Consider the following 9,847-nt stretch of genomic DNA (forward strand, 5'->3'; position numbering starts at 1 on the left):
GGAATAAGAGACCAAACCGAATGGGGGAGGGAAGGAATAAACAAAAGATGTGGACAGACACTTCATGACAGAAGATAAACAGAAGAGAAATGCCAACATAGAAAATAGCCTCAACATCAGTAGACACTAGAGAAATGCAAATTAAAACCAGAATGAAGTACCACCATACATCTACTAGGATGCTTAAAAGTAAAAACACTGACTATTGGAAATATTGGTGAAGTTATAAAGGAACTGAATCTCACACACACTGCTGGAAGAAATCTAAAATTGCATAAATGTTTTGAAAAAGAGTCTGGCAATTTCCTTAAAGTTGAACCATATACCTACCTATCCATTCTATCCATTCCACTCTAAGGTAGTTACCCAAGAGAACTGTTAATATCCTAAACTGGGAAAAACCCAAGTGTCCATCAATCAGTAAATGGAAAAACAAATTTCAGCATATCCGTACAATGAAATACTATTTAGCAATAGAAAGGAATAAATTGTCCATATGTGCATCAACACAGATGAATTTTAAAATAAGTATGCTGAATGAAAGGAGCCACACACACACACACACAAATACAGAGTATATAATTTCATTTACTTTAAATTCTAGAGAAAGCAAATTAAACTGCAGTAACAGAAAGTATACTGTGGTTACCTAGGTAGGGTATGTAGGGAGATCATGGAATGGGAAGGAGGGATTACAAAATAGGGTAAGGAAGGTTTTTAGGGTGATAGATATATTCATTATTGTGAATGTGGTAATGGTTTCAATGAGTGTATACCATGTTAAAGCTCAGCAAATTGTACATTTAAATATGTAAGGTCTTTTTTTTTTTTTATTGCAGTAAGAGGAGAATCAATACACAGATAACATTACCTACTATGGAAAAAGGAATCTGATCCAATTTTCTTCTAATTTATTTCTTTAAAAAAAATAAGAGTGAAATAAGAATTTTAATGTAGAGTTCATAGCAAATAATTTAAATTGGATAAGCAATAAATAAATATTATTAAATATTTTTATTTAATACAGGGAAAATACATATATTTTCCCTAATTTATTTTCCCTTTATAAAAGTTATTTTAACATCATCAATATTAATTCATTTTCTGTAAATATATGTTGCATCTATTTTCCATGTTATCTTTTCTTTCAACTTTATAATTTCATTTTTTAAAATTTTATTATACTATTCACAAAGGAGAAATAAACTTTTTAATACCTATAAAAATACAGGAAAAAATGGAATAATAGAGCATAATTTGAAATAAAGAAAGCCTTTTACATCTACACAAACATCCCATTTTAAATGAAAAATTTAACTAAATAATTAAAAACTCAGAAGTAGACCTCTTAGAAATTTATTTTTACACAGCATGAAATAAGTATCTAAAATCTTTTTCTACAATTCTAATTGTCACTTAATGAATTCTCATACGTGCTTGGCTCTATTTCCATACTTTCCATTCTGTACTACTAGATTTATTTATATCTGCAACTATATCAAATGTTTTATTAATATGTTTATATAAAATTCCATAGTAATTAAATTAGTTCCCAGTCATTGTTTTTTTTTCAAAAGAATCACTTGTCAATTTACTCACCCAGATAAATACCATATAATTTTCAAGATTGAAAAAAGCACTACTTTGAATTTTTATTAACTTTAATTAACTAATTAAAAAGGATTGACATATTTAACATGTTTTGTTTTCGTAACCTGGAGCATCAGTTATTGGGTTGTCTCTCATGCATTCAATAAAGTAAAGCCAGTTTCTTCATGTTGTTGTCACTTCACATATGACTATAACTAGTATTATTAAATGTGCTTTCATATCATATTTAGTAAAATTGGAAAAAATCTTTTTGGAAATTGACCAAAATTAAACCCACCACTAAGAGCAACAAAAAAAGGAAAAGTTATCTTTAGAGAACAGTTATATGCTTCCTATAATATATATATTATAAATTTTTATATATATAAATAAAATTTATTTATTTATATATAAATAAAATATATAGTAATTTATATATAAATAAAAATTATTTTATAGGGGCACCTGGGTGGCTCAGTGGGTTAAAGCCTCTGCCTTTGGCTTGGGTCATGATCCCGGGGTCCTGGGATTGAGCCCCACATCAGGCTCTCTGCTCAGCAGGGAGCCTGCTTTCCCCTCTCTGTCTCTGCCTGCCTCTCTGCCTACTTGTGATCTCTGTCTGTCAAATAAATAAATAAAATCTTTAAAAAATATATTTTATATATATATATGTGTGTGTATATATATATATATATATATAAATAAATAATGGTATTACTAGAGTTATCTGTACTGAATTCTCCATACAAATTCTTTGTAAATGAAATTTCTTTTATGTAACCATACATATACTGGCATGTTTATAAAGAAAACCAAAATTAGTCTCTCTACCGTTACACTTTATAAATCTTTGTATTTCCTAAGGCCTCTGGGGTAGTAATATGATCTAAAAAAAAAACACACAGAAATTTTTGTGATTTTTTTTTCAAAATATGTAGCCTTCTGCCATGTACACTGAGAAGGTTAGCACAATCTTCTCTCTGTAAACTGCCTCCTACAAAAGTAAATGAACTACTAATTATACCTCTAATAGTTGCAAAACTAAATGGTAACTGAAAGGCCCATTGCAGTAAATATCCTCTAAACACAGAATAATAATTGTTGAGTGACTGATCGGGTATGTTATAAGAAAATACTTCACTTCCTGAATGCTAAGTTACGAAGACTGATCTTGTTCCTTATTTTCCCTAGTGACTCCTATAATGTGGTTTCATCTCTAACAGAGAGGAGGCTGACTTTTTCCCATCTAACCTACAATATCTTTTGCTATTATGTAGAGTGTCATTTTGCTGTCATTCAATACACAGAAGCAGATGTCCCTTTGCTCCCATATCCCACTTTCCATTGTCCCTGCTGCAAATCTTTCAGTGATTCTTTTTATGGGCTGAAGACAATTTCATTCTATCAGCCTTTCCTTTTCATGAGCATTCAGAGGAATACAATGAGACAGGGCATGGTGCAAGGAGACAGAAAGTAAGGCATTGTATTCTGAGATGTAAAGTCAACAATAAGTTGAGTAAGAAACAAGTAGAGCTTAGGAAAACATTTAGTCTAGTCCTCCCAAGAAAATTAGATTGACAGTTGATACATATTATTTAGGAAAACTTTCTTCCTATCGAATAAAAAGAAAAGCAAAAATTGTGAACAGAATCACTAGAGTTGGCACCATTTTCCATCGAATTCTATTTCTCCTTATTCCACAGCAATGGGTCCTTAACTAATCAGATATTTATCTAGCTAATGTAGCTTCTCTTTAAGCTACAGGTGGGGATGTAATAAAGTTCTAAACAATTTTATGTGGATGGAGATGATGCTTAAAACTTGAGTGACTTGCTTAAAAGAAAATGACCTGGGATGCCTGGGTGGCTCAGTCAGTACATCAGACTCTTGATTTCAGCTCAGGTCATGATCTCACCATAGTGAGATCTCTGTGCTCAGCATGGAGTCTGCTTGGATTCTCTCTTTCCCTCTCCCTCTGCTCCTCCCCCTACCAATGATTGATCTTACTCTCTCTCCCTCAAATAAATAGATAAAATGAAGGGAAGGGAAGGGAAGGGAAAAGGAAGGAAGGAAGGAAGGAAGGAAGGAAGGAAGGAAGGAAGGAGAAGGAAGGAAATGAGAAAAAGAAAGAAAGAAAGAAAGAAAGAAAAGAAAAGAAAAGAAAAGAAAAAAGAAAAGAAAAGAAAAGAAAAAAGAAAAGAAAACTTACCAATATTTCCCTTCCTCACTTACCCTTTCTCTCAGACTGAAACATGGTGTGGCAGAAGTCTAGTTGTGACATGACAAAGAAAACTTTCTTTTGAGATGAACAGATGGAAGGAACCTGGATTCTTGAATGTCTCATCAAGTTGAGTCCCCATCAGTCTAACTAACTTCCAGACTGTTCTGCAAGAACTAAGTTTCTATCTTATTTAAGCAACTCTATTTGGGATATTTGTTTTATCAGCATAGGTTTAATGAAACAGGGACTTACATATAAACCTGACACCAACCTTAAAATGGAAAAAATATTGTGTTAACATTCAAATCAACTGTTGAGGATACAACAGTTAAGGGTGACCAAACAGAAAATCAAACGGCAAGTATGAAAAAAAAAAATTGGCAATCCAATATATATGAGAAAACAATAATTTCTAAAAGATTTAACACCAAAAACTAAAGAAAAAAATCCAAATAATTTGTACATGCTATTAGAAAAATGAAAAACTGAACGGTAAGACACAGAAAATAAAATATGAAATGCAAAGTGCCAGACTGGTACATAAACTGAGATGCAGGGAGAGCTGACTAAAATAAGTTGGGATCACAAAGAAACTAAAATTTTAAATTGGGTTTCAGTCTGCCTATTGGAAGTTTTAAAGAATTAGAATCTCATCACAGAAAACACAATCAGTTATGTAGAGTAAAATGGATAAAGACATTAAAATGATGGCACAAAATAAGCATTTTAAAATGAGAAGTCAACAAAACATGATGATAAATCTTTTTTGAGTGCATGTTTAAAGAATAAATTTCTAAAGGGGTCAAAAAAAGAGAAAACAGGTGGGCTATTTAGAAAGGAACGAAAATTAGGCCTTAAGCATCTAATACTACATCCAAATGAAAAAAACAGTCAAATGATGCTTAACAGGAGCAGGGACAGAAAAGAGTATGAAGAAAGTTTAAAAATACATACTCAATGAAGCTATCATTTTTCTGTGAAGGTACTGGAATTAGACTGATACATAAAGGCTCAGAAAAAATGCTATACACCGACTCTATGAAAATTACTTACAGACATTCTCCTGTCAATCTTGAAATGAATCAAATAATAGATTTTAAAAGACTAGAGTAATCTTCTATACCATATAAGTGTTTTTTAGCTATGGAAAGAAAGAAAAAGAAGTAAAAGTAGTGAGATGAGGATGTGTACTTTTAGAACAAAACAGTAGTGACAATAAGATAGGAGAAACCAATACAGCTTGAGAAAATATCTGAACTCCAAAGTCCTAAAGGAGGCAGAAGGCTCAAACTGAATACAGGGGACATCCAAAGACATGTTGCTATCCATGCCATTCCCTCACAAAAGAAATCTAGAAATCTGTAATAACGGCTCTTGCTTACAGAAGGAACCACACGTATCTGCCATGTTGAGCACATTTTGTGTTTGTAGATTGCACCTGGGTGCACACTGTTTCCAGAGTACTCTACAAAGACTTAGGGAGTATTTAGGTAGCCCACCTGCCTTCCATAGATAAGTGATGAATAACAACTTAAATTTTTTCAAAATGTATGGTTTTCTGTATTTTTGCAAGAATTGACAAGACCTGACAAACCAAAGAGGGTACTGTGAGCTCTTAAGCTAAAATACAAAGTATGTCCAAACAGACACTGTGACTTTTTTTTAATGCAATAGATAAAAAAGAATTTTTTAAAAAGAATTAAAACAATTTTTAAATGTCCCTAATAATCTATCATTAACAAGTTTTATAAAATGGAAATTCAGTGATAATTAGGTTTCCAGTTCTGCATAAAGGACAGCCAAAAGTTATTGACTTATTCTTGGATATAATGTGATTAAAGGCCCCTACTAGGCAAAGAATGTTACCTTGATCCGAAAGTCTTACACCTTCTGTTATTATATTTAAAAATCTAGACTACCCCCATCCTAAAGCACTCTTTCTTCTGGTATTCTGCTATATCACACCCTCTTGGCTTTCCTTTCTTCTTTACCAGCTCTTTCCTATCTTCTTGACCAATGGCTTATAACTGTGTAAACCTGGTCTGGCTGTGTTAAAAAAAAAATTCATTTAAAAAAACAAACAGCCCTGTTTATGTACTAACATGTTGTCTATGGCTGCATCCACATTGCAATGGTAGAACTGAGTAGTTACAACAGAGACTACATGGCCTACAAAATTTTAAAACATTTACTGTCTAGTTCTATGCAGAAAAAATGTACCAGTCCTACTCTTCATGATTATCATTCCTCAGTTTTGTCCTGAGGCTTCCTCTCCTCTTCTTCTGTATACTCTCCTTCACCGTTTAATCTAATCATTTCATTACTTCCAACTCACAAGCCTGTACCTATAGACCAGACCTCTCCCCCTACCTTCAGACTCCCATGTCCAATACTCTTTGGGGCATATACATCTGGATGTTTTGCAGTTTTCTTGTTCTCAGTGCATCCAAAAATAAATTCATCATCCTCTTTCCACCAAATCCTGACATTCTTGTTTCCCAGCAAATGTAATCACTGCTCATCTGGTTTTTAAATAATAGGAGAACTCTGCTGATTCCTCCTCCCCAGAGCATACATTCATTCTGGTATGCTGCCATATCTCCTCAAAGCCTTCTAATTCCACATACCACTCTAGCCCAAAATGCCATCATGTCTTCCTGGATTACTGAAACGTTCTTTAATTGATAACTTACAGTCTTTCTTCTCTCTAATCTTATCTTTACATTAGATCAACATTATTCTTTAGATACAAAGACCAAATCGATATTTGTATTCTGCTGTAGTACCTGATATCTAATAAGTGATCAGTATTTTTGCATGAATAAATAATGGTAACTACAATATGTCAAAAGGAATAGAGCAATAAATAGGTCTGAGTCCACATGCTCACTATCGGGGGCAGGGCAATGTGGTATAAATTAAAAACTATCCTTTCATAGTAGAAAATACTATATAGGGGGGAGGAGTCAAGATGGCGGAGAAGTAGCAGCTGAGACTACTTCAGGTAGCGGGAGATCAGCTAGATAGCTTATCTAAAGATTGCAAACACCTACAGATCCAACGGGAGATCGAAGAGAAGAACAGCAATTCTAGAAACAGAAAATCAACCACTTTCTGAAAGGTAGGACTGGCGGAGAAGTGAATCCAAAGCGACGGGAAGATAGACCCCGGGGGAGGGGCCGGCTCCCGGCAAGCGGCAGAGCCACGGAGCACAAAATCAGGACTTTTAAAAGTCTGTTCCGCTGAGGGACATCGCTCCAGAGGCTTAACTGGGGTGAAGCCCACGAGGGGCCAGTGTGGCCTCAGGTCCCGCAGGGTCACAGAAGGATTGGGGTGTCTGAGTGTCGCAGAGCTTGCAGGTATTAGAACGGGGAAGCCGGCTACAGAGACGGAGCCGAGGAGTGAGCTCACAGCTCGGGCTTACCTCGAACCGGTAGCAGGCTCGGTCGGCTCCGAGCGCGGCCGGAGGCCAGGCAGACGGGAGTAATTGGGCGCTGTTCTCTGAGGGCGCACTGAGGAGTGGGGCCCTGAGCTCTCAGCTCCTCCGGGCCGGAGACTGGGAGGCCGCCATCTTCCTTCCCGTCCTCCGGACTCTACGGAAAGCGCTCAGGGAACAAAAGCTCCCGAAAGCAAACCCGAGCGGATTACTCAGCCCGGCCCCTGGTAAGGGCGGTGCAACTCCGCCTGGGGCAAAGACACTTGAGAATCACTACAACAGGCCCCTCCCCCAGAAGATCAACAAGAAACCCAGCCAGGACCAAGTTCACTTACGAGGAGTGCAGATTCAATACCAAGGAGAGCAGCGGAATTCCAGAGGAGGAGAAAGGAAAGCACGGAACTCATGGCTTTCTCCCCATGATTCTTTAGCCTTGCAGTTAATTTAATTTTTTTTTTCTTTTTCAATTTTTTTTCTCTTCTTCTGCTAAATTTTTTTTTAACTTTTACCCTTTTCTTTTTTAATGTTTTTTAACTAGTTTATCTAATATATATATTTTTTTCCTTTTTATATTTTTTCATTATTGCTTTTCTTTTTTTATTTGTTTCTTTTTTCTTTTTTCTTTTTTTTTTTTTTTTTTAACTTCTTTTTATCCCCTTCCCCCCCCCTCACAATTTGGGATCTCTTCTGATTTGGCTAAAGCATATTTTCCTGGGGTTGTTGCCATCCTTTTAGTATTTTACTTACTCCTTCATATACTCTTATCTGGACAAAATGACAAGGCGGGAAAATTCACCACAAAAAAAAGAACAAGAGGCAGTACCAAAGGCTAGGGACCTAATCAATACAGACATTGGTAATATGTCAGACCTAGAGTTCAGAATAACGATTCTCAAGGTTCTAGCTGGGCTCGAAAAAGGCCTGTAAGATATTAGAGAAACCCTCTCGGGAGATATAAAAGCCCTTTCTGGAGAAATAAAAGAACTAAAATCTAATCAAGTTGAAATCAAAAAAGCTATTAATGAGGTGCAATCCAAAATGGAGGCTCTCACTGCTAGGATAAATGAGGCAGAAGAAAGAATTAGCGATATAGAAGACCAAATGACAGAGAATAAAGAAGCTGAGCAAAAGAGGGACAAACAGCTACTGGACCACGAGGGCAGAATTCGAGAGATAAGTGACACCATAAGACGAAACAACATTAGAATAATTGGGATTCCAGAAGAAGAAGAAAGAGAGAGGGGAGCAGAAGGTATATTGGAGAGAATTATTGGAGAGAATTTCCCCAATATGGCAAAGGGAACAAGCATCAAAATCCAGGAGGTTCAGAGAACCCCACTCAAAATCAGTAAGAATAGGTCCACACCCCGTCACCTAATAGTAAAATTTACAAGTCTTAGTGACAAAGAGAAAATCCTGAAAGCAGCCCAGGAGAAGAAGTCTGTAACATACAATGGTAAAAATATTAGATTGGCAGCAGACTTATCCACAGAGACCTGGCCGGCCAGAAAGAGCTGGCATGATATATTCAGAGCACTAAACGAGAAAAACATGCAGCCAAGAATACTATATCCAGCTAGGCTATCATTGAAAATAGAAGGAGAGATTAAAAGCTTCCAGGACAAACAAAAACTGAAAGAATTTGCAAACACCAAGCCAGCTCTACAGGAAATATTGAAAGGGGTCCTCTAAGCAAAGAGAGAGCCTAAAAGTAGTAGATCAGAAAGGAACAGAAACAATATACAATAACAGTCACCTTACAGGCAATACAATGGCACTAAATTCATATCTCTCAATAGTTACCCTGAATGTTAATGGGCTAAATGCCCCAATCAAAAGACACATGGTATCAGAATGGATAAAAAAACAAAACCCATCTATATGTTGCCTACAAGAAACTCATTTTAAACCCGAAGACACCTTCAGATTTAAAGTGAGGGGGTGGAAAAGAATTTACCATGCTAATGGACATCAGAAGAAAGCAGGAGTGGCAATCCTTCTATCAGATTTAAACCAAAGACTATAATAAGAGATGAAGAAGGACACTATATCATACTCAAAGGATCTGTCCAACAAGAAGATCTAACAATTGTAAATATCTATGCCCCTAACGTGGGAGCAGCCAACTATATAAACCAATTAATAACAAAATCAAAGAAACACATCGACAACAATACAATAATAGTAGGGGACTTTAACACTCCCCTCACTGAAATGGACAGATCATCCAAGCAAAAGATCAACAAGGAAATAAAGGCCTTAAATGACACACTGGACCAGATGGACATCACAGATATATTCAGAACATTTCATCCCAAAGCAACAGAATACACATTCTTCTCTAGTGCACATGGAACATTCTCCAGAATAGATCACATCCTGGGTTCTAAATCAGGTCTCAACCGGTATCAAAAGATTGGGATCATTCCCTGCATATTTTCAGACCACAATGCTCTGAAGCTAGAACTCAATCACAAGAGGAAATTTGGAAAGAACCCAAATACATGGAGACTAAACAGCATCCTTCTAAAGAATGAATGGGTCAACCAGGAAATTAAAGAAGAATTGAAAAAATTCATGGAAACAAATGATAATGAAAA

The sequence above is a fragment of the Lontra canadensis genome, unplaced genomic scaffold, assembly GCF_010015895.1.
Source record: "Lontra canadensis isolate GAN:19392208 unplaced genomic scaffold, GSC_riverotter_1.0 scaffold46, whole genome shotgun sequence".
Taxonomy (NCBI): Eukaryota; Metazoa; Chordata; class Mammalia; order Carnivora; family Mustelidae; genus Lontra; species Lontra canadensis.